Genomic DNA, 19137 nt, shown 5'->3' on the forward strand with positions numbered 1-19137 from the left:
CTCCTCTGAGGACTGTGCCAACCCAGTTGGTGCCTTAGCAGCTCTACAGCTGAGCAGGGGTTGAAGGGGTCCCGCTGCCCACTACTGAGCGCTCACGGGACCTGTCTGTGACCCTCCTGGAAGCAAGTTTGCTCCAAGTGTTTTAAAAAGCTCTCACAAGTCTCTCTCCAATGAATGATATCCCTCTTATCAGTTGTCTTCCTTATCTCCTTCACTGGTATTTTGAGTTTATAACACAAATACAGCACTGGAACACTCTGGCCAGTAATGGGCATTATGGGTTACATATTTACAGTCCGTAGCTCTTGTAAGCCCTCTAAGTGCACGCAATTAAAAGCGTGTTTGTTCACTTTGAACTGCTCTCTACTAATCATCCCCAAATGGTTCAAAAGCTGGTGTGCAGAGAAGGAAACAAACAGGCACTGACTCCATCAGCATCTCTCACAGCTAAGAAGTAATCATCACTTGAATAAAGGCAGACCGTTCAAGGTGTTTCTCATGACAGACAGTGACCTTTTCTTTTTCCTTACTATTTACCCAGCTTGACCTGAGGAAAAAAAAAAAAAAAACACAAAACAACAAGATATCTCCTATTTCTGAGCCATGCCTTACACCAACTACGCTCAAAGCTGTCAGTTTTTAAACCACAGTCTGTGTAATGCTGCCTATCAGCACTCTCCCACTGCACATTCCACCTTCACGCTGATCCGCTCCGCCTTGGGATATTACGGCATCATTCCGAAATCCAGGTCGAGGGGCTGTTTGACAGATGAGCTATGCAGGATGACAGGTTAGATAAGATCATAAGTCCCTCTCTTCAACACAATGTTGATGCTACAAAAAAAAACTTAAAGGAACAGGAGAAAAGATGGCAGTGAAGGAGATTCCTCCCAGAAGCAAAATAAGATTTCACAAGGCAAAAAAAATTACTTTTGCACTTATCAAGAGAAAATGACAGGCTATTCTGCATGTCTTCAGAGTTACACTTTCAGAGAAGGAAAGTGTTTCATTTCATTTTACTGAAAAATGTTTCAAACATCTTTAAACCTTTCCTCAGAGAGCAGCCAGGTTTACCTGGCAATTGTGAAGATTTTTAAAGATTGGAGTGGCAGGGATCTAAGGGAGGCAAGCGACATTTCACTTCGTTTTGGTATTCTAACTGCCAGAGGACAGGTAGAACAACTATCTACCTGCAAGAAGTTAAATTCAACAAGTATTAAGAGCAAAATTTTAAGGGGCGAGTGGTTAGGTGGCCGCTTCAAAACCAGGGAGCAACTAAGACAGAGAACTATGGCCGTAGTACAAAAATTCAGATCCCGGCCCACTGCATTGATCCACTCTACGACATCACAATGCTTAGACCTCCTCTAGTCCTTTTAAAAGGTCCTGAAATGGTCTCTACAGTCATAACACATGGGAACAACCAACCATCAACAGACAGTAAATATTAAGCCACATATTTACTTACTTTTCTCTGAAGTCATGCAGGCTAATGTATGCGATTACTACAACATAGTTCTGAGTCATGTTAAGTAGCTGTCCCATACCACCAAGAAAAAAATAGAACTTCTTAAAATGTCCATGTAACGCAACATAGATCCCTCACTTTAAAAGGCTGTTAGGGGAGAAAAGGCCCAGGGGACCTGCGAAGAGCTGCTACTGTAACATGAACTGTTATCCAGGGAATTTCGTGTCACTTGGAGCCAAGAAAACATCTGCATTGCAAGGTTGCTTAACAACATTTAAACCAGAAAAAAAAAGTTAAACAAGAACTTGTTATGATATACAGCAGATTATTTTGAATATATTCTGCTTTTATCAAGCACAATTACGTTGCTTTCTTCCAGCAACCACGTCAAGCCAGAAGAGGGTTTGCAGGATAACTATTCGGCCAACAAAACACAGCTAAGAGACAAAAAGTGAGGTCAACGTGGAGAACCTAAACCAAAGGCAACGGCAACCGTTCCACCATCACCACCACAGACTAGCCATGGGACCATCCATATGCCAACAGATAAAATGCACTTTCTCCTGATAAATCATAAAATATTATAAAGCAAAAAAAAAAAATTCATTTGCTGACAGAGATTTCGCAAAAAGACGACAGACTTTCAGAAGCAGAAAGGGTGATCCTGGAAAGCATGCATATGGATTTCCTGACAGGCAAGTCTGTGGCAAAAAAAAAAAAACCCAAAAAAAACCGCAATCTGTAGTATGATTACTAAAATAAGTAAAATATAAACATTCCCAAATGCTGTAAATTCAGACCAGGGAAACTCCAACAAAGAAATCAAAGCATAAAGAGAAATTCCTGCTACACAATAGCAGCCAAGCTAACAGGAACATCAAGGAAAGCTTCCGTGGAAGGAAATCATATGGCCATTTTACAACAGCTCTAGTTTTAAGGAACGCATGATTATCAAAGTTACCAGCACATCACACACCTGTGCCTTCCTGCGACGTCACTTACTTACTTCAATACAAAAATGAGTTCTGCATAATACTGAAAGCATTTCTGTCTATCAGAATGAGACCACTGCTGCTTTGCAGGCAACTGCAAATGTAACTGTATCTAGAACTCTCCCCACTTAACACTCATTTCAATTTCCATTCTAAATTTTATTTGTGTACCTCCATCTCTGCTACACATCTATTAATACCAATCAAACTGTCATTCTCTATATGTACACAGCTATGCTTTTCTCCACTGCATGTTTCATTTTTAAACGGCTGAACACCCAGCTGCCCTCTTGCAGTCCTTTCATCTTCTAAAAAGCCTCCAAAATGTCTTCATTTATATCACGCAAATGAAAACTAGATCAGGTTATTTTTGGAAAACCTCTTTGAGTAACAAAGGCAAAAACTCTGGTCTCCAGCCACGCTAACTGTTTTATTTAAGTCGATAAAATTGCCCGTGTATTTGAACTACTCAACATGGAAGAGTAACTGCAGAGTGGGCTCCTGTGATGAGCTGACCGATCAGATGTCTCTGCTGAAATGCAGCTGTAATTAAAGCAATTTCTCTCTCAAGAAAGTAGCATCCTGAGAATTGCAGAGACCATCTAGAAGACTCACGCAAGCTATGTCACTGAAGTGCTCCATAAAATTTCACAACAGTAGAAACAAATTCTGCTCTTTTTCAGTCCTGTGACAAAGAGGGGGGAAAAATGATAGAATGTTATCAGAATGAGAAATACATATTAAAAGAACATAATTTTTGTTGTCCACTGTCTTATATAAGCATCAAGACAAATATATTTCTGCCTCGCGAAACAGCCTTTAGTTTCAGACACTGGTCTCATTTTCTGCGAGCAGCAGCTTATTTTGGTTAATGACAGAGCAGACGTCAGAATTGCTTCCTACAAAGCCTCTCCTCCCAGTCCAGAAGCACTGTTGTAATCAGGAGATTAAGCGCGCTTATTCACGTGTGAAACACAGGCTTGATGTGTCTCGTATGATAGACTGTCTGCAGCAAACAGTCAGCATACTCTTCTTCATTTCATAATACTTAACAACTGCAATGGATTGCATTACATCTCACTTCCTTTATTGCATTTACAGAAGAAAATAGTAACTACTTAGTACTTAAAGTAGAAAAACCTCACTAGCGGAAGTCTGACCTTTGATCTCCACTCCAGCTACACGAGCAGGTTCTGCTATCAGGCAGCAGAAATATCATTCAAAAAGCAAACACGCACAACCCTGCGTGCAAGAAAGAGTAAGAACAAGCACAGGAAGTTGTGAGATAGGTAGAGTGTTTAAATTTAAGTTTCTCTGCAGTAAACCTACACAACAGCTCATCATCCTTCTACACTCTTGCTGAAGATTCCCAAACACGTGTCAGAAGGTATTCACAAAGAGCGTCTGTATTTCATGAGATCATATGATCTCTCATATAACCTTAAGTGATAGAAGACCAAAGCTGTCAATGTTGGCATTTGACTTTCAACTTATCTTCATCGCAAGAAGAGAGCTAGATGTCTCTTATGCGTCTGTGAATACACCCAGCTTGCCCACGGTCACACTGAGACCCCGCGAGACTTGCCATCACCTGTCTCCAGACTGTCATCACAGGACTCAGCAAGAAAAGCACACACCCACTTCCTGCCCTCAACTTCATCTCTACCTAAGAGAAAATTAAAAAAATTAAGACAAACTACAAAAAAAAAATCTACACTGCTTATGCATACAGGTACGTTACAGCAAAATCTGTTCCCATCCAAAGTCCCTGGCTTGATCTTCTTCCCTCTTCAAATAGTACGGACTTAAATCACTGTGAAGTATTAAGGCATGATTCCCTTGTTCAACATGTCATACCGTGCAATTGTAATACTTCCTTTCATTTTCATCAGGAAGGGCTGCCTTACTCCCGTACCACCATCAGCTCACAGCGAACGCCTAAGGTAAGAAATGGCAGTGGACAGGTAACTAGGAAACATTCCATCTCTTGATGTCTCAAGTTTTTAAACAGGGGAGAAATCACACACATCCCACAGATTTGTTTTTCTTGACAAAAAGCAAGGAAAACTAGAAAACACAGATTATTTTAACACACAGGATCATGAAGTAGAACAGATTAACAAAAAAAAAATACTATTATCTATAGTAATTTTTAGCTTATTCTTTGTAAATCAGGAAAGCAGTATCATCTGCTCCAGCACCAGCAAGTAACTTCTACTACAACTCTCCTAGTGCAACAGAACCAGTCTCAACCAAAGCACTGTACACAACATGCATCTAGAAGAGTGAGAAAACAGGTAGAACTCACTCCTGACACCACAAATAGCCTTTATTTTTTAATTTAAGACAGACCACAATAAGCTTATTTGAATTACATTCATAAAACATCAAAATTTACAAAGCAGGATGTTCTAAAGGTTGGCTGCCTTCCAAGCTTGCTCTTCCATAGCATTTCAAAGCCTTGAGGTTAGCTCACTGCACGCAGTGTACTCCACAGATACAACAGTTAGCAGGAATACCTTATAGAATTACAGACTGCACTTAAACTGATTACGACTCAACCACTGAGAATTTAAAAAACTTTCAGATTCCTTTCTATGTTTTTCTGCCCAGTAGAAACTTCTATTGCTACAAAGCAGTGCCCGCTCTCATCTGCATTTATTTTAACACAGCGTTTGCTAGAATAACCACCGCAGCGCTCATTTATTCACCACAGCAAGGAAACAATGGGCGTCCTGCTCGGTTCCTACAGCTGCCACCATCTGCAACACTGGAACGTTCTCAGCAAAGTCACGCAGGCAAACAGAGACCGTACTCAGAGCACGTAAACAGCCCGGGAGCTCACCTACACACGGCTCTCGCCAGCTTCCCTACTGCACCCAGTACCGGGTTTCTCATTTGCTCAACGGCGTCCAGCATGACTTCTCGCTGTACAACCTTCCGCAAGTTTTCCCTCATAAGTTTGGTACACTTTTCTGGAAGTCAGTCAGCTTTTTTTTAAAAAAAAAAAATTTTTTTTTTTTTTAAAACCATGTATACAATATCAAAGAAAACAGAGAAACTCACTTTCTTTGCAGGCATATTACTGCTACTGGGCAGCAACCAGTTGAACTCCTCATTAGATTTAAGGCACTGTTTTCAAAAAAAAGAATCAGTTCACAGGTCTCACACGAGCTGTTTCAATGCTATACGTTACGTTTCAGACAGCAGTCTCTCTCTTCTACAAGAACGATTGCATCAGTAATCTCCCGGCCACTGCTAATGAACCCATTTGAAAGGGACTTCGTAACTGGCTACGTCTTTCATGAGAAGAGGAAGAAAACATTAAGAAATGCTCCAAGTGATTAGTCTGCTTCTAATCAAGAGGAAATATTTTAACACTGCATGAAATAACTTTTTACTTTGGTCACGCTTTAGACATTAATGTAATTTCTACATCCAGTAGTCTCTGCAGATGCTCTTAACTATTGTACGACTAAAGTAACGGAATCTCATGTAACAGAATGAGGCAATAGCGTTGTATTTGTGTATTTAGGTCTGATCTTGTAAACTGCTGAGAACAACGCTGCAGAATTAGACCATAAGCTCTTAAGCGCGGAATAACCGATGCAAACGATTACTAAGCCACACACGAAATCCGGTGGCCTCACTCACATTATAATACCACCATATCACACCACTTGCCAGCAATAGCAATCGGGAGGTGGCAGACGACCACAAAAATCAAACTTTCGCCATAGTCAGTGCTTGAGCCCTGCCCGCCTTAAATCCAGGGCTACTCATACTGAATCACAGTCTCACAAAAATAAGAGACCTGAAGCATTTAAAGACAAGAAAGAGCACAAATAAAACAGGAAAGTCTTCTTGGCTTTCTTAATTACAAGCTAGTACCCCATGACATGCAAATTAAGACCACACGAGCCACGTTATCATACTGAAAACACCTTCAAAATGGAAGTTGTTTTTCCTACATAAAGCAGGAATTCCTAACTCTAGTTTCAAGGTTAGACACTAGCAACAGCTCTGAAACAACCTTACAAGATTCCTAAAACTGTTTGTAGTCTAGAGTGGACAGGACACCGAGCTGAGCAGGGCACAATAAGCTGCTCATCGCCGCGTAACCAACCTGTGACCACGGATGTTTAAGTCATTCTTCATTCCCACAGTAACACAAAGATTAGCATATTTCGCTTTTTCTTGCAAATAAAAACCCGGGATGATCGTTTAGCAACCACAGACAGCAAAACAAATTGCACTATTTATTATGAATACGATGCAATAGTTTTACGACTAAAAGCATACCTTTGAAGATCCTTGCCTATGAAGTTTCCATCTCAACAAACGAACAGGTAGGCGTTTAGAAGGATGGCATATCACAAAGTCTCTTCCTGAAACACTAACCTCATCAGGAGCCGACTTAAGAGCTACTTTCTAAATACTACAGAAGAAAATTCCCCAAGTGGCAGTTACCCAAGCAACTTGGACCTAATTAAACCTATCCAACACTTCAGGGATTACCCTGTTTTCTCCTGCAGTCCCGCAGCCTCTCCCACGGTCACACACGCAGCCACGGTGAGATTTATTACTTGCTGACTAGTTCTTAACGTACGCTGAATTACGTTCTGGCCTGTGATCAGAATGTCACTTAGAAGTGACATTTCAAAGCAATATGGAACTATTTTTTATTCAGAATATAAAATATTTTGTGTATAGCATTTGGGTATCAAATGGCACTGACATGGCCAAGATAAACTCCTACAGAAGGGTATTTATCAAGCTCTCAGTCCAAGTGTAAAGTGAAAACCTTCTCATGATTTTTCACTAGTGCTGTGTGTTTTTATTTCTTTGTCCATTGCTTCCTAGATGACTGTAACTTCACTCACACTGCTTAGAGTTCTAAAAAACTCCCACAAAGTAACAGTCGTTTTGGTACGGGTAGGGGGGAACACCAAACCAAAACCCCAAAAAGCCGACAACTCCCCCCCCAAACAAAGCAAAAACTACAGCATGAGTTCCAAGAAAAAAAAAATCCCTATTTAATTCCAGACAAAAAAAAAAAAAAAAACCACCACCAAAAACCAACACACAGCCACTGTTTGCCTCAGATATGAAGACCTACGCCTCAAAACAAAAAGCAATTCATTAAGTCACATGCACAATTCAGGCTGCTCCAGTCAGGAAAGTTTCAAAGACATCTTAAAAGATAATGACAGACAAACATTCTATTATTCATCATCTGTCCATATAATTATCTGTAGGACTCAAATGTTTGTTTATCTGCCTAAGAAGGATAGTTGACATACTTTAAAACTTCCATGGAAGCAAACTCAAGCCAAACTTGAGCTGCTGCTGCATGTCAAATGTTCAAATTGCATTAAAAACTCAATTTTGATGAGAACAGCACCAACATCTGTGAAGCATGTCTGGCCCGGTTGGAGTTTCCTTGACCTCTGAGATATCCAGAACAGCGAAGCAAAAAACACGCTGCAAAATCTCATGCTTAGTTTAACATTTTCAACGGGTATTTCAGCAGTGTCAGCTGTCTTGAAGAACCTTAATAAAAGGTGTAGGAACACAGAAAAGGTCACCTTCAGTGTGGTGGACTCTTAAGCTTGCAGCAGGGCAACTGAGGTGTTCTTCTGAAGCAGCCTGGCAAGGACTTGATTTTTCAACTATGAAAAAGTCCATGACAGAAAGTTAACACATCAGTTTAGCTTAAAGTCATAGCATCGTACTAGTGTCAGAGAGCCTGTCCACACCACTTTAAAGCTGACAGATTTGCATGTGCAGAGATACAGCCATACCTGCGTTATGCTAAGCTTGCACTTCTGCCATGCCAGAGGGCTTTGCACCGAAATCCAGCCGAGATGCTCGTGCCACCGCCGCAGTGCCGAGACGAACGCAGCAGGCAGTAACCCCCAGCTGAGCTCCAGGAACCAAGCAGCTGAGGCTGGCAGCATCTCAGCTCTCGCTCTTGAGACTCACATCAACTTCACACTACACATCGTAGCACAGGTTTCAGAGTGGACAGTAACTCCAGAATTTTATTAACCAGGCATACAATGCTTATAATTTATCTCCATCAACAATTCTCTAGATTCAAAATGAGCTTAGAGATGTGTACTGAGCAAAGATTTTGCTGTCGGGAATTTTGCAATGCTCCTGAAATCCTAAGCCACTGTCGAGCTCACACATGAATGTAACAGAGTAAGATACCTTTGGCATCTCAGATACCACAGTACGTCCTCAGAACAAAAACACTCAGCCAAAAACACGGATTCATTAACATTTTATGTCAAAATATGACCTTATCCAGCAGCATTTGTTAAAAAAAGTCGAGCTCTAAAGTTCAGCATGCACATCTTTAGCTCCATTCTAATTTATATTACTGACTTCACGCTTTAAAAATCCACAAGAATTGCTTTTACCAGCTACATGGAGTCTGCACATCTTTCTAGGGCAACTCCAGACAGTCCAGACTCTGACTCTCAAGCACCAGCAGAGAAGCGTGACAAGATACAGGAGGTTACCGCTGGCACCTGTCCATCCTCAGTACCACCCCGCTGGGAGAAAGCCCAAGGTGGGACCTGTAATCAGGGCACGCTGCTAAGTTCCAGTAAATCACCAACTGCCTCACAAGCAGCTCATCCACCTTTCCAGCGGGGAGGAGACTTCCAAAGGAAGCACAGGTAAAAAAAAATGCCAAGGCAAACTGTTCCTAGTTGTGGTTTAGAGATCATAGCTATACTCATGTTTCACATTAACAATATTTTAGTCACAAATTTTGTCTGAGTTGCAGATCTCATTTGAGTAGGAAGTCAAGTTGGCTAAAACTTACTTCTAATTTTTTTTAATAATCTTAAAAATTCACATTGATATTCCCCAAGAACTGGAGCATTTGAACATGTGCTACCTGAGTCAAAAGTAGAGCATCATAACTGTTTCTTTCCAAACATCACCTTTTTGTATGTCGGGGCTGCACAGAAATACCCCACTAACAAATGAAGTTGCAACTACTACACCCATTCACCAAAGAATTCTTTCCAGAATTCTTAGACCAGAACATATTTCAAATTCCCTTCGCAACAGTGGCATGTCCTATTGTAAAGAGAACAGACCCAAGGTGAAATATTATCCAGAACTGAAAAACCTCAAAGAAAACCTATACAAACAGATGGCATAATTTGTTTTTTTAAATGCTACTTAGCATTTACAGCTGGAAGTGGCAAATATCTAACACGCTTTGAATATGCAAATTGTAAGATCAACACAAAAGAGGACAATGCAATTTCTTTTCAAGACAGGCAGTCATAATGTTGAAACAGACTGCAACCGATTTTCATACACTATTCATAATTACTTTATTACACTGTGAAAGGGTAATCAGTTTCCAAATGATCTAATAACCTTGGGCTGCTCTTAACTCTTTTATACCTGTCCCAGCTACATGCACAGGCTAGGTCTCCAACGTAGAGCCAATTACCGTCACGTAATATTAAACATGCAGGTTTGATGTGTTCTTCCTCACATACTCACACAAACCAGCACACGAGATTGCCTAAGAGCATTCAATTAATAAGCAGGAACTGCTAAATATTTAAAAAAAAAAAAACCCAACATTCCTAGGTCTAGTCTCAAAGGAATAGTTTTATTATCAGGGAAGTGAAATCTGATTTGTGGCTCCTTTGTTAGATTTCAATAGGAGATGGAGCAAATACAGTCTGTTTTGACTGCTTCCAAGAGTAAATTCTCCAGGGATCTGTTACTATGTCAAATTTTAAAGAAGTCCCCAACCTGAAGTGCTTGAATTGTACTGACTCTTACATTATGGCTCAGTCATTTTCATACTATCTGGTAATTTCACTACCTGCTAAGGCCGCTCTTTGTCATCGGTCACTGACTAAACCAGAAAAAATTCACACCGTGAAAAAATACAAGGAAGTTCCCAGGTCCAACTTGTGCTTAGGTTAACATACCTCCTGCTCTCTGCCGGGTTTCCCAAGCAGTGCGGGAGGAATGGGACCCTGGCAGGGACAGAAAGGCTGTGAACGTCCCCCAGTCAGATGAAGTCACATATTGGTCCTGTTTTAGGCAAATAAGTTGATTTTGTAGACTGATTAGATTAATGGGCTGAAACCTCCTCAGTAGAGAAAGAACCTAAAGCTCATTTTTAAGTTTGAGAACTTTTTACTGCCTTTATTTTACTGCTAGATGACCAAGAACAGCAATTACAGAACTGTGGATTAGAACATCCAATGCAATGGCTAAACTCCCCGCCCTCTCTCCAGCTCCCAGCAGTGATCAAAACAGAGGCCCTCCTCTTCCAAACCAGGATTAAACCACAACACCTGACAATAATGTTCAAACTACTAAATGCTTTTAATTATAGACGTCTAAAGAGAACAGAAGCTTATCAGACTCCAGAAGTTGCTGAAACATTTACTGTCTATTAACAAAAATTCAGCTTTATTCCAAAAACAAGTCATTTTGGTCTCTACCAATAAGCAAAATGAAGGTAAACTTTATTACATGTGCAGAATTGGTGCCAAAGAAGCAGCGCTGTATCTACACCAAGACTGACTGGTTTTAACAGAAGGTTCACCTAACAGGTTTGTTGGTTTTTTCTTCTTTTTTTTACAGCCAATTTGTTTAAAAAAAAAAAAAAAAAAAAAAAAAAAAGACACTGGAAAACCTGCAAGCATCTAACTTTTAGGAACTGATACTAATAGATTCCAGATTTGTTATTTCACTCCTAGTGTCATCTTACATGAAAGTTAAATCCATTTTCAGAGAAGCCTAATCAAACTAGGTTTGCTTTCCAAATTTGCTATCACTTCCCAAGAGAAAGTGCACAGCTACACTGTTAATGCTAAATTTACAGTCACCATTTCTCCTATGCTTTTGCTAACATTAGAAAACGTCGGCATTCCAAACCCACCATTATATTTTTAAAATGTGGTTATAAGAGAATGTGGTTGTAAGAAAATCTACACATCACAATCAAATACTATTTACTCCAGTAGGAAAATGTTTATCCAATCACCAAGATCTTTTCTTGGCAAAACGTGACAAAAAAAAAAAGTTTCCTAAGGAAGGGCAGCTTGTTTTAATCATTTACATTTTTCAACACCATTTGTTCTCACTTGATATCCAAAGGTCAGAACTCAAAGCACTACCCGAGGCAAACTTTGGAATAAATATTATTTTTGCCCATTCTTCTGGAAAGAATTTCACCTCTGTTAACAGAGCTGAAGTATAAAAACCAGATTTCCCTCCGATCCATTTAAAGTTGTTTCATTATACTTTTCATAATCACAAAGCTAGCTTGCAGGAAGTTTTCCACGGGTCCCATCCCTTATTACTTAATTCAGAGCATTACATGATTATAGGCTTTTACTTTCTTTAGTAATAGGGAAATTTGTGCTGTGAGAAATACACACACCAACATGAGAAACAGGTAAACAAAGAGCAAGGCCAAGCAAGGTCCAGCTGACAGGACAGTTTGAACTATGTCACCATGATCCCAGTTTCCCTGACACAACCCTTCTTCCCTAAAATGCCTCTTCTGCCATCATCTCATTTTACACATATTAGGAAATATTTGCACATTAATCTACATGTTATTGACTAGCAAATTACTCCAAGAAAAGCTCTGCTCCTCTTAGTTGGCAATCTTCCTTACATAAAATGTTTACACCCATACACGCGCAGCTCAGTGATGCATAAGGTCAGAAGAACCTCCCCACATACCAAAATCACTTTTGCTGCCCCTTGGGCAGATCTGTTTCTAAAGCAAAGCTCAGTGTTCTGCAAAGAGGAAAAAGCTTCGTTTAAAGATGCATGCACCTGACTATCAACATCAGAGATCCCATCAGAGCACCAGGTCATTTTCTATTCCAGGACTACAGTCATGAAGATAGCATTTCTCTTACTTACGCTTAAAATGTAAAATAGAGCTAGTCAAGTGTTCTTATAAGTCATTTACTGATCTGAGTCTTGCACTGTAAAAACATAAGGTTCAAAAGAAAAAGATTTAAAGCAAGAAAAGCAAAGGCACCACAGCTCACAAAAACTGGTTAAACTAATACGCTTATTGACTGACTCCATCACATCTGTAAACCATCACTTCAGTAAAGCAGCCAAAGCTACTCTGTAGCCTTTACAGAGATGAAAGTGCTGAGCATTTGCATCAAACACCACAGATTATGGGGTATTTCTGCTTCCTAATGCGCTGCTAGTTCTGTCCAGTTTTCTGAATCTCTTGGCTACCGAGCCAAGTAAGCCAAGCCCTCAACAACTATCACACCCCCACAAAAGAACTCTCAGGTGCACCCACAGCTTAGCTCCTGAATTGGTTTGGGTTTCTGCCTGGTGCGTTCAGCTGAAGTAGAATTCATTTAACTAAGACATGTCTGGCTGAGAACAGTTGGCCTTTCAAAATCAAGTTTCACTCGTGGTTTAGATACTCTTGATTTGGGGACTTGGGCACCAACAACAGCCACCTGAAGGACAAGGCCAACAGCTGAGGACTTAACAACTCCAGTCATCACCTTTTAATCCATTCGTCTGTCAGAGCTAGGCTAATGCTGCAAAGAAATATCCTTAATTCATAAACCAATTGGCCAAAACATTTCATTATCATCTTAAACGCATGATACCTATTTCTACATTCTGCCTTCATAATTGTTTTTTACCAGTAACTGGATCTCAGGTGAAACGCCACATTATCAGTATATATCAACAAATTACAGAAATAGCAGTTTTCAGTGTTTTACAAACTGGTTTTACTCCTAATTCAGCACACACAGTATCAGCACAATCTCTCTGTACCCCTTGAAAAAGCCCCAGAGCAAGGGAAGACAAACATATGCACACCAACCTAACATTCAGAGCCAGCTCTGTAAAACTGTACATTCACTAAGGAATGCAACGCATCTCTGCGGGAGACAGCCTTCCCTAAAATCTGCAGCACCCCAGGACCAAGATGAGGCAGAAAACTGTTGGAAGGAGGCCTTTTTCTGCCACAACCACACCAAATGCCACCAAGTAGTTCATTCAGGGTCTCAGTACGTGGCTTTTGGACTATGAGCTGGATACCAAGCTGTACCTGCACTTGGTTCTGAAGTAACTCCACTGAGTTCGTGGAGATCTCTGTTTCTCACCTCCTGAAATCTGGTCCAGTAAATCAAAGTTTCAGCAGTATGAAGATTATCTCAGGTGCCAAAAAGAAACTGCATTGTTTCTACACTTTAAATGTGGTGGGTTTTTTTTTTCCCAGACAGAGTACAATCATCTTTTATGTGCTTCACCTATGCATAGGTTAATCACTAGAGCAGGAACACATTCACAGCACACCAGGAAAAAAAAAAAAAAAAGAAAAAAAAGGCATCACTGACCCTGTAAAATTAGCAAGTCAGGGGTTCCTTCCGGCTACTCTTAAGCAAAACAATAGGCAAAACAATAACCCCCCCCAACCCCAAAACCAAGGAGGCTTAGGATTAGTTTATAATAAATAGCTTATTTTCTTTCCCACATACAAAAAGGAAAACAAAGCTCTCTCGCAGATGAGCTATTAACCACTCGTATCAGGAAACAAAAGCCCCATCTTGTCACCTCTACGTAAATAAAAGTCAGCAAAAGAGGCGTTGAGAGACACACCAAGAGGTTCTCTACAACCTGTAGTAAAATCGCTAAGACAGTCGATGCATTCCGCCGGAACAGCTGTATACATCATTACGTTAATTAACATTAAAGTCTCATCTACTTAGCACATGAGCAATTCACTGAACCTTAGTGACAAAACGAAGGAACCATTTCCTCAAAGAGGCGTAATCACCTACAACGCTAACAAGTTTCTGCTTACACTGAAGGCCATGGCATAAGGGAGACAGCAAAGCATTTAAGAAACAGCCCTGGCTATTTTAAGTAAAACAAAGCACTATCAACTACAAAACACACACAAAGGAAGTGGTAGGCTAGATTACGTCAGCCCTCGCCTCAATTCATAAATCGTAACCACAAAACAAGACAAATTCTTAACTGCCTTTCTCTGGAACCACGTTTGAAGCGAATACACGCAGTTGAAGCCCTAAAATACGCTATTGAGCAGCACTCGCTGATGCATCACTTTCAAACGGCCACGGCGGAGGGGTGTGGGGGGAAATGGTGTAATCCCAGTAAGTGCTATCCTGCAGCCAGCTCAAATATCATTTCAAACACTGCCTGCCAAGCAGCCAGCCGGCCACAGTACAATAAGCACTCAAGTGCCCTGGACTGAAAACCACCTTTCACTGCTCCCAGAGATCTTTATAAAATAGTTTAAACACTACTAAATTACAGGGTTGGAAAAACAAATAAAAGCTTTTACATCCTGCTCCCACACAATTCTCAACTTGCTGTTAAGCATCTTGTGATATTCACAAGGCATAAGCGTTCAAAAAGGCGATCGCCTGTAAGAACAAAACCTGACAGAAACGCAGAGCTGGTTGCACGTCTGGAACTAATTGCCTGCAGATTAACGGCTTTACATTGGAACAGTCTTCGTCTGCTGGGTTGGAAACCCAGTTTACTTTCAACTGAGTTCCCAGAAGAAACATCTTGGTGGAGCACCTGAAACTACGCTTCCCGAAGATTTCTGTTCTCCGCTTTTCCTGTACTGCACGCCTCACACGAACGTGAAATTCAAAAGAAAAACCGAAGTGGCCTCTCCAACTGCCACTTCCATCCCCGCGCAGCTCCGCAGCCCCAGATGGCTGGAAGGAGGCCATCCCGTCACACAAAGCCCCACGCAGCCGCGTGTCCTCGAGAGGAGCTTGAACACCAACAGCAAAACAAAGCGGAGCCGGTTTCTTCCTGAGGAAACGAAGTGGCCAAGCAGGTCTCCTGTCGCTATCTTAGAACACGATTCAACACCGCTAAAACAAAGTTACACCACACAGCCTACCAATTAGTACTTCAAAAGGCATTCCATTTTATCAAGTGCAATGAAAAAAAAAAACCTACTTTCTTTCAGGATAAAGCAAATGCAATCCTCATCTCCTTATCTCATTTGCTTAAAAAAAAAAAAAAAACACAGAGCACAGAATTAAACACAGCACTCCGTTTAGCCCAACTGTTTATGTTTAGAACACAGAGGTGAAACGTTTGTTATGGAAAGACAACCCCGCAGTCTCAAAGCATTCTGAACTTCTGAGGTCAATAAAAACTATTGCCTCACCACCAAATCGATCCAACTTTTTTTCCTAGGAAAAAAAAAAAAACAAAACCAACAACTGAGTAGCCAAAAGGGGAAGTGAGCATTAAGTCCAGCTTTTTCTCCATCCAGGTGTTTTCTGTGTTATCATTGGCTAAGTAGCAATTAGTCAACTTTCAGAGCAACCTTAATTTTCCTCCTGGAAATACAACGCGGATGCAGAAGGCACCAAGGCGGTCCGGGGAGCCCCGGCCCCCTCTCCGCACCCCAGCCGCCCCGGGGTCTCCACCACCAGCTCCCCGGCGACGGTCCCGCCGCTCTGGGCAACCGGTGCTGCCAACTCACCCGCCCGCCTCGGGCTGAGGCTCTGCCGCTCTCGGAGGTGCCGGCCAAACACAACTCCTCCGCAATCCCGCCGGCTGTACCGGCCCGACCCCGGCGAACCCGTGGTTTGAGCCTGCGGGGGGGGGACGGGGCGGGGGGGCTGCGGTGCCCAGAGCCGCGCAGGACCCCGCGAAAAAGTGGGGGGGGGGAGAACCGGGGGCCAGGGGAAGGCGCAGCCGGTGAACAAAAGGAGGCCCCTCCGCCTGCCGCCGAGCAGCTGGGCCGGGGCTCGGAGCAGGCGGCGGAGCGACGGTTGTGGCCCGGGCCCGCCGCCCCCTCAGCACCGGTAGGAGGCGGGTGCGCCGCGCGGCCCCGGCCGGCGCGGGGGAAAACCCGGCGCGGAACCCACCCGCCCGGCCCGGCCCGGCCCCCCCCCTCTCCCCCCGGCCCGGCTCTCACGCACCGGCCCCGCCGCTCCCGCACACGGAGACCCCAAGCTCCTTCCCCCGGCGGCGGTGGCGGCGGCCCGCCTCTGCCTCCTCCCCGCTCAGCCGAGCCGGAACCGGGAGCCTCGTGATTGATGGCCGCTCGTTAATAGCGTGGTCAGCTAGAAAACGCATCTGCGAGCAGGAGAGGAAGCGGGCACCGCATCCCCGGGCGCGCTCGGCGGCTCGCGTCCCCCAGCTGCAGCCGGGAACATTAATGCAAGCGGCCCGCCCGGCCTCCACGAACGGGGATCAACACACGAGGGGTGGGGACATGCAGATCAAACGGAGCGGGGGGGAGGGAACACGTCCACAGGCGGCTGTCGTTCCCGAGACGGATAAAACAGAGGGATGCCTGTCCGCTGTCACGTTCAAGACACTTCCAGGCGAGGATTCTGTGGCAGTGTGTTCAATTAGTAAGCCATTTTGTGTAAAACCCCCTCTACACAGTCCTCCCTCCCCCCACTAGAAACAGAAATTCATCTGCTCAGCAAAACATGCTCCTTTTAATTGTGTTTAATTGGCAATTTTAAAATATAATGAATATTTATCTCTTACTACACAAGCCTGTAACTTGTCTCAATCTCGCAGCCTTGCACTGTTCTTCCACACCACAACCATGACCTTTCAGCCGCCAGTCCTGACTTAATTTTAGAGCAAAGCTTTGCTATTTCCCTTGCAGAATAAGATGCAAAACAGGTCACCTATGTAATCCATTACCTGAGGGCAATGTATGCTTTTTCCCTGCCAAGCAAATCCATTTCCTAGCCACGCAGTAGTATTTTACCTATAAAATAAGGGAGTACACCTTCTCCGAGCTGGTTTTACAAAGCCAAGTTAAAAAATAAAAAAAATAACAATAATCAAAGTTCACAGACTCCTTTAATTAGAGCAACACCCTCAATTACTGTCTGCCAACTTATTCTTTCCAGATGCTGTTAATTATTTGTACCTGTATATTTTCCCTCTGTTTACCCATAGATATTTCTACCATGCTTCGTACTGCAGCACAGGAGTCCTTCAGGAGACAAAGATCCAACTTCAAAATTTATTCTGTATCTAGAAATAGCTGCTTAAACCACTACCACAGCTGAAGTAGCTGATTAATTCTCATGCCCTTGCCACACTGCACGCTGATATGATCAATACAAATTGAAGACGGTGTGCAGCACAAGCTTCGCTCCTGCAACACCCCTCGTACAACGGCTTCTGAGCTGGAGCCTATCTTCCAAAGAACTGGTTCAAAATAAGCTTTGTAATCATGTAGCGTGTGATAGCTCCAAACCTGCCAGAGCTGAAATTCAATCCTGAAGTCAGTACAAAGCAACCACATCACATTCATCCTCATTTCAATTTTCTAATCAAATGTGGCCTGCCACCCGGCAAAGGATAGAAAGAAACTTACTGCTCCAGCGTATTTACAGTATTTAATTCAGTATTTACTTCTAATGACTTCCAGAAGAGCTTTCCAGCAGTAAGGTCATTCAGGCCAAGTCAATTTATTTGAAAAAAAACCAAAAAAAAAAAAATCCTCGTTTGATGGTATTTGTTCAAAAATACCTTATCCCTTTAGGACAGATGACCCTGCCGGCTTGGATCACAAATCCTAAACGTCGGTATACATAGGAAAAACACACTAAAAAAAAAAACCACATCTGTAGAATTTTTTGTATCCCATTAGAATGACAGTTGTTCAAACAGCGCAAGAGTACAGCATTCAGCAGTTTGAACACAGCAACAGAACTGGAAAGTATTCTTGAACCTCAGACAGTCTTGCAAATCCAAGGCAAACCAACTTCTGAATTCAGCCGTGCGGCAGAGGCAGTGAAATCATCTGAAGGCCCATCTGTTTTTATACAGCATATTGGAGATTCTTCAACGAACAGAACAGCTACAGCACTCAATCACCAACATCAGGAACAACCGAATTTTCACTAATTGGCTTTCCTATGAGATATGGCGATCTGCTCCCATTTCACAGATTAAAATAAAAAAAAAAAAAAAAAAACAAAACATTCACAGATTACAGCCTCAAGCTCCATTTTGCAATAGGGGCTTTTTATCTTGTCTTTTGGATTATAAAATATAAAAATCTTCTCTTGGTGATGGAATACACCTTGGCTATTCACAGCACTAGAAACTTAAAACAGCATTTCTTTTAATATCAACATTAAAAGCATGAATGTCTGAAAAGGGGGGAAAAAAATATACGAGTTAAATAGAAACGAAACCCATCAAGACTACTTAAGCAAAGCCTACCTCCACAGGGGTTAGGCAAATACACCGTAGAGAATAAGACAGAGTAGGCTTGAGCAGAGATTCACTGAATACTGGCTTCAGAACAACTGCTAACAGACCTCGCACAACACGATGCTGTGTTTGGTCCGGTGTGCACAAGTTATCTGGGTTACACAATGAAATAACTCACAGCTCCGCGGCGTGCAAAATCCAGCCCAGTCTTCCTGGCAGCTTCCATTTATCGAAACAAGCCTGTCATGTCGAGTGCCATTAACAGATAATGAACCCAGACAAGGGATGCGGTTACAAGCAAAGCACTCCGCGTGCTACAGGCCTAAGCAGGCAGCCAAGGGAGCTGACATCTGACTGTGTAATAAATATTATAACTCAATAGAACACCTAGTTGAAGAAACATTAAGGTCACGACAATAAACACCA

General features: G+C 42.3%; 1 protein-coding gene across 5 annotated transcripts in view; it reads right to left on the bottom strand.

The window, feature by feature from the left end:
• RERE (arginine-glutamic acid dipeptide repeats) overlaps positions 1-16015 on the bottom strand; it is a 191711-nt gene extending 175696 nt beyond the window's left edge. For 4 of the 5 annotated variants that reach the window (XM_086764391.1, XM_086764388.1, XM_086764390.1 and 1 more), the window contains exon 1: positions 15998-16015. The gene's annotated coding sequence lies outside the window, so the exon portion shown is untranslated. Of the gene's footprint in view, positions 1-15069; positions 15086-15997 lie in introns of those variants that run through there. The other variant, XM_086764387.1, reaches the window with a different exon arrangement.
• Positions 16016-19137: the final 3122 nt, after the last annotated feature.

The sequence above is a fragment of the Chlamydotis macqueenii genome, chromosome 21 (assembly GCF_036417535.1).
Source record: "Chlamydotis macqueenii isolate bChlMac1 chromosome 21, bChlMac1.mat, whole genome shotgun sequence".
Classification (NCBI taxonomy): domain Eukaryota; kingdom Metazoa; phylum Chordata; class Aves; order Otidiformes; family Otididae; genus Chlamydotis; species Chlamydotis macqueenii.